Below are 7,470 nucleotides of genomic sequence, written 5' to 3'. Positions count from 1 at the left end.
CTTATAAAGGAAAAAGCATAATAAAAAGAGACATCTTTATTATTTATTATCTATCGCATCAGGCTGTTGTGAAGATTAATGGTATAACACATTTCAAAGGCTTAGCCTAGCATTGTATTTGATAAATAATAAACAAGACTCCATACAACAGGAAGTTATTTTTGTCATCTTTCTTTGCTTTTCAAAATTATTTTTTAAATGTTCCAAAAACTAAATGTCTCCCAAGTGCCCTCCCAAGTATCATGAAAAGTCCATTTAAGGAAAAAAAATTTTTAAAGTTTAAAAAAAACAGGATAAAGAAAAACATCATTCAAAAGAAGTTTGATTCCCTTGAAGCTTCTCCTAGGCTATAATTTGGTAAAACTAGCAGTAGCAGTGGAAAATAATTGACAAAACATACAGTTTTGTGAAAGTTTATAGGAGTGTATTAAGGTAGCTAATTCATAGATGTTAATTACATGGCTGAAGACAGTTCTATCTACCAGTAGATATTCTGCTGCATAAATCTCCCTGTTCCTACAGGTACTACTTATATGATAGTAGTTTCCAGAACCTGATTTATCTTGGCCTTCCATAAAAAAAAAAAATTACGGAGTGAAGCACAATGCTTTGTGAACACAAAAACATGTAATACACAATTCCTATTCTCAAGGAATTTAGAGTCTACTTGGAGAGACAGAATATATCCATGCAAAATAATTAACATAATAAGTGGCATAGAATAAATACCAACTGGATTCCAAATGAGTTGCACTTTTTTTTTTTTTTTTTTTTTTGAGATGAAATTTCACTCTAGTTGCCCAGGCTGGAGTGTAGTGGCACGATCTCAGCTCACCACAACCTCTGCCTCCTGGGTTTAAGTGATTCTCCTGCCTCAGCCTCCCAAGTAGCTGGGATTACAGGCATGTGCCACCATGCCCGGCTAATTTTTGTATTTTTAGTAGAGATGGGGTTTCTCCATGTTGGTCAGGCTGGTCGCGAACTCCTGACCTCAGGTGATCCACCCACCTCGGCCTCCAAACGTGTTGGGATTACAGGCGTGAGGCACCGTGCTTGGCCGGGTTGCACCTTCAATTGCTCATGCTAGTCACTAATGTTGGTAGCTTTTTTGTAAGAACTAATAGACATCTTTCAGGAATCGACCAGTTCAGTAGTTACTCTTTAAGAGCAAGAGAGATCAGATCCAGAAAAACGCAGAAATACATCCTACCCTCTTCTCAGAGTTTGGCTAAAATCTCAATTTGGCTAAATCTTCTGACAGTACATGATATATTTATTTGCAGATCTGTCTCCCAGCTAGCCTGGGCATTGGTGAAGGGAAATGTCCCTATTTTGGCACATTTCCATATCACATACAGGGGCTCAATTAATAGCAGTTGAATGGAATGGATATCTGTAGTGTATTATACATAGCTAATATTGTTAAAGTTGGATATTTTCTCATATTTGATATTCTATAATTTTCCCCTTTGGTCTGGTAAACCCAGTCATAAACAGACTCAATTATTTGTTGACAGTGTATTTTCCTAATTAAGCCCCATATAATTATGTGGCTTAAATGTAACTCTCTGTAATCAAGAAGCTGGCCTATATGGACCTAATATTTGCACAAGGCATGAATAAGGTCCAAACACACACTAGGAAAGAAATAATGCTATCCACAGCCACTCTGCTGATGACCTGTCCATCCTTCCAAGTCACGTATGCTGTTTGTTGCCTCCTCTTGGAAAGCTTTTCCCTCCCCACATCATGTCCATCCATTTCCTTCACCACATTACCTCATCATCGTCCTTAGGATTTCAGCTTATACTTCACTCCCTCAGGAAAGATTTCCCAGACAGCCTGTGATACTGCCAGAGCCAATACTTCTCCTTAACAGTAATCATTATAACTGATAAACTAACATTTTCCATTAATTTTATGATTATTTCATTACTGTCTTCTGTTTCTGATTGTAAAATCCACGTATGAACATAATATGTGTGCATTTTTTTGTTCATGATTATGTTTATATCACAGAGCAATGTGTCTTGTTTATGTGTCTGTGTATATACACACACACACATATATATTCACACACACAAGACACAAACATATATGCCCTCACATAAGACACTTTGCTCCATAATCTGTACATATGAATGAATAGGTGGGGCTCAGTAAATATTTTGAATGAATGAATTCAGCAAATTTTACCCACGAATCATAAAGGAAGATTTGAGAGCAGGGCTGGGTCATTCCAAGGATACATAAGCAGAGAAACTTTTCAACTTACCACTTATCCTGTTGTCTTACCACCCCTAGGAGACATCAGTTGTGTTCCTGGAACAACAGCACCCCAAACAGTGCTTGTACAGGCCATATTGCCAATCTGTACCTGCAAGGAACAAGGAGTATATTGTGTAGCTCATCAAGAGGAAAAGGCAGGCCAGGCATGGTGGCTCACGCCTGTAATCCCAGCACTTTGGGTGGCTGAGACAGGCAGATTACCTGAGGTCAGGAGTTCAAGAGCAGCCTGGCCAACATGGTGAAACCCCATCTCTACTAAAAATACAAAAATTAGGCGGGTGTGGCAGTGGGTCCCTGTAATCCCAGTTACTTGGGAGGCTGCAGCAGAAGAATCACTTGAACCCAGGAGTGGAGGCTGCAGTGAGCCAAGATCACGCCATTGCACTCTAGCCTGGGTGACAGAGCGAGATTCTGTCTCAAAAAAAAAAAAAAAAGAAAAAAAGGCAGAAGGAAGTGGTAAGAACCCACCTACATCTTTGTGGTTCTCACCCTGTTTTGGTCAGAATATTAATTCACCCGGAAGCATAGTGCTCTTACTCCCCTACTAACCATTATCAGTTCCTAATTAGCAGACCAAATATCACCTCTTTGTCTCTGTCTCTGTGTCTCTGTGTTTTACTCTCCTTCGCTGGCTCTCTTTCTTGGTTTCCCTCTTACTCTACAGGACATTATATGTAAAACAAATATAAGAAGACTCTGAAAGTTGGAGAAAAGACGTTAGACCATCTGGAGACCTTGGGATCTGAGGAACAATATAGCAGTGAGTTCCCTGGGTTTCCTTTCTGGCTTATACATCCCAAACTGGGTGCTGGAGAAGCCAGCAACCTAGACAGACACAACAACAGGTACAGACAAAAAAGAAAAAAAAAAGCCCCAGCAAATGCCACTGTCTACACCCAAAGAACCAGGAAATGTGCAGCCTTCCAAGACAATACCACTTTATTGCAGCCAAAATGGCAGGAAAAACTGTGGCCGCCACCCCAACTAGCGAAATCCAAAGGGGAGCCTAGACTTTCCTCCTTGCCAGGCTGTAAGGAAGCACCTCAAACCCCCAACCAGGACGATGTCAGAGAAGGATGAGTAGGGAGCTGGGACTTCTATCATCACTGAGCAGTAACTGGGGCTGTCCTCTCCCACAGTGTCAGTGGAGACCACATGGGGACATGGAAGCAGTGACAAGACCCCTCTACCCTCTCTCAGCAGTAAGAGGAGCCCCTCCCCATCCCAGGTGTCAACAGACGCTGAGTGGGAACCTGGACTTCTACCCCCACCTGGTAGTAACAAGGCAGGCTCCACCCCTTTCTTTGCCAGAGTGGTTTTGGAGCCAATAAAAACAATAAAAACAGTAGGTGTAAATGAGACTGAGCGTCTCATAACGTAATATCCAAAATGTCTAGCTTTCCATAGAAGATCATATCAAGAGACAGGAAAATCTCAACTTGAATGGAAAAAGACAATCAATAGATCCCAACATCAAAATGACAGAGATGGCAGAATTATCTGACAAATATTTTAAAGACAGCCATTATATAAATGTTTGAAATAAACTATTACAAACATACTTGAAACAAAAAAAAAAATAGAAAGTCTCAGCAGAAGTATAGAAGACATAAAGAAGAACCAGATACAAATTTTAGAACCGAAAAATACAAAAGCCAAAACAAAAGACAACAGCAGAATAAACGAGACAGGAAGAAAATCAATGAAGTTGAAGATAGAGCAGCAGAAATTAAGCAATATGAATAACAGAGAGAAAATAGACTAAAAAAATGAAAAGAACCTCAGGGACTTAGGAAACTATAACAAAAGATCTAACATTCCTGTCACTGGAGTCTTGCAAGGAGAGAAGAAAAAGGGCGGGGCTAAGAAAAGGACACAAAGAAATCATAGCTAAAAACTTCCAAAAAAAGTGATGTAACCTTATTGGCAATTAAGAATTCAAATTGAATAATAAAATGACATTTTTATCCTTTGCTTCTCTAATTGGCAAAAAATATTTAGGATTGATGACATTGCATATTAGTAGGTATATAAGAAATGAGGATTCTTACAGTTAGTGACAGTTTAAATTGATGATATGTTTTTAAGTTTTTCTGAATTGTCTATTGCTATCAAAATTGTAAATGTGCACATTCCCTGATGCTGAAATTACACTTCCAGAAATAAATCTATCCCATGAAATAGCCACATATGTTCAGAAATCATATAAACTATATAAAGAATATTTATTGCAATATCATGTGTAATCATGGAAAATTACAAATAAAAACATCCATTAAAACAGAAATAGTTAATGAATTGTGGCTTATTTGTACTATAGATGTGACAGAGTTGTTTAATAAATGTATGAGATTGACTTACACAATTTGATATGGAAATAACTCTAAGTTTTAAAATGCTAGTAAAGGAACACTGTGCATAATATGGTCCCAAACACAAGTACACCAAGAAAGGTGTATGTTTGTGAATACAATGCATAGAAAGTGGATATAGAGATAAGACATTTTAAGAGTATCCCCAGCTCCAAGCTGTGTTTGCTTGAGCCTTTGAATAAACTGAAAAAAACAGAAAATGTCACTGTTAAAGAATGGTGTGGAAGGACTGATAGAGATTATGAGGTGATCAAAATCTCCCTAAAGCAAAGGTTGACAGTTAATTGAGTTTGACACAGGTGGGTGACAAAGGGAAATGTTCACACTTCGTTCTCCACTCTTTTATGTCTTTGGCTCATGTCCAATGTATTGATATATTAATTGTATGGAAAAAGAAAAGTTATGAAGATATAACCATATGATTAAAAATGAACAATGGATAAAATAATAATAGCTCATATTTATTGGGTGTCTACAAATGTCATGTGTCAAGCATCGGGCCAAATGCTTTCCATATATTATTCTATTGACAAAAACTCTGTGGGATAGGTGGTAGGTGCCATTCTGAGTGCTTTAAATGTATCATCTCATTTAGTGTTCACAGCCACTCCATAATATCAGTACCATTATTAGTTCTCATTTCACAGAAAAAAATAGAGCATTTAGGCCAATTACCCCTGTTAGTAGCAGAATTGAGTACTCAACTGTGTTCTTTAACCCCAGCATCTACATCTTAGCCCCGATTTCACAGAGAAAAAAAAATCCACATATCTGCTAAGCCTAAGCAAACCTGTTTCTTCACCAATACTGGAAGAATACTGATTGTTTGATAAGCTTTAAATGTGATTCAGGAAGAAGAAAAAGAAAATTATTCTATAAACCAAAAGAGAGACATTGTTTAATTGTATGTGTGTGTGCCTCTGAAATATAGGACAACGTGATGTTGTGTTCAGACAAATCCACTGTTACATTCTCTTTGGTGTCATTTTATGTGTAACAATTATACTAAAAATAATGGATATTAAACTAATCATCTTGAGAAAACAAGCTAATTAATATTAGTGCTCAGTTATCTAATTTTCTCTGGATTGAGATAGGTAATTCTAAATGATAAACTATGATTAGTGAAACAATTTAACTCATTTAAAAAAATACTACATATTTCAAAAAAGAGAGAAGAAAGCTACAAATATCTTTAAAACTCAAGTGTGGTCATTTGAAGCCAACATTTTTTGTTAGGTAGAAGCTTCAACTCTGAAGCACTGAGTGAAGTTAATGAGTCAATTTATTTCTAAGATTAAAGAAGACATTTGACACTGTGTAGACCTCTTAAACTTCAGCCTCTGCCCTCATTTTTCTAGGTTATACAGCACAAACCATCAGAACCACAAGGTCACAGTACACAAAGGAAAGAATTTTGGAAAAGTTTAAGACAGAGAAAATAAGCAGGACCAAATTTTCCCACAGTAGGTACCACAAAGCTTTCACATATATGAAATCTACCTAGTCAAATGAGATTTAGATCTGTTGTGTCAGCCTGCTTTTCTGATAGTATCTTGATAGAAACCAGGCTGCAATAAAATCTACCTACTTCTTAAAAACAAGAAAAATACCACTCCCAGAATAAGGCGAGAATCTCTGTAGGAACACATACTCCACAAGCGTGGAACTTGTCCAGCTTTGCTCATCATTATGCCCAGTGCCCAGTGTCTCCACCAACACTTCTGGAGAGACCATGGTCTCAGTTGTGCACAGTCCATAGCTCCTTAACCTTTGTTTAAGATGCTTCTCCTCAGGCTTCTGGGACCACACATTGCTAAGCCTCCTACCTCTCTTGATGCTCCTCCTGTTTGCATCATTCCTCCTCTTCAGCCACCAATTTACTAGAAGCCTTTCCAGCCTGTATTTGAGCGGACGTCAGGGAAAGGGAGAGGGAAAGGGAGAAGGAAAGAATGGATGGGCTAAAGGTGGTTTACCTGTAATATAAGTTCACTTTACCCACTCTAAAAACTAGAATATTTGGATGAAAAGCCAGCAAATCCAAAAGGGGTTCATAAATTGAACCCCTTTAGTCTGATCATTTAGGATCTAAGGACAAGCTCCATTAGGCATGGTGATTTCCAAAGGGACAATAGTTATAGTCTGGACTCTAGAGATCTATTCAGATTTCTGCCCAGCCCTTCTGCTTCCAGGAAAGCCTCCCTACCCACAGGTGAGTGTCTCTGCAGTCATATCTAAGCCACTTTACCCTTCTATGCTGGCCATAGTCAATTGGACCAGGAATGGACAGCTGACCCACACTGGATCTATCAGATTCCCTTTCCCAAGATTTTGGAATTTGAATTCAGAGGCAATGAGTCTGTCTTTGTCTAAAACTATGACCTTTACCTCAGAAGTTATAAAGTCACCAGATTCCATCATGCATATGGGTAAGTAGAAAAATCCCATCTGCAGAGAAAAAAGAAGAAAAGAGAGTCACAGATAGTAGAGTGAAACCGATGTGCAGAGAAGGCATAGTAGAGGCAGAGAGAAAATTCTGAAATCTTCTCAGTTCCCAGCTCTCATTCCTTTTGAAGGCCACCGCATCCCTGCTCTTGGATTCCATGAGTCACATATAATAAAGCTCCCTTTAGTTTGCCAAGCAAACCCAAATTATACAAATGACACAAAAATAAAAGTCAACAAAATAAATGTAGGAAATGGAAAATGAAGCTAAGACTGAACCAGTTTTAATTATAAACTCTACTGAAATGAGGTAGGCTGTCATATGTCAGCTCTCCCAAGGCCTACCCTAGTTCCCCATGTACAG

This window comes from Gorilla gorilla, chromosome 10, assembly GCF_029281585.2.
Source record: "Gorilla gorilla gorilla isolate KB3781 chromosome 10, NHGRI_mGorGor1-v2.1_pri, whole genome shotgun sequence".
Classification (NCBI taxonomy): domain Eukaryota; kingdom Metazoa; phylum Chordata; class Mammalia; order Primates; family Hominidae; genus Gorilla; species Gorilla gorilla.
Note: the sequence above shows the minus strand (reverse complement) of the source record.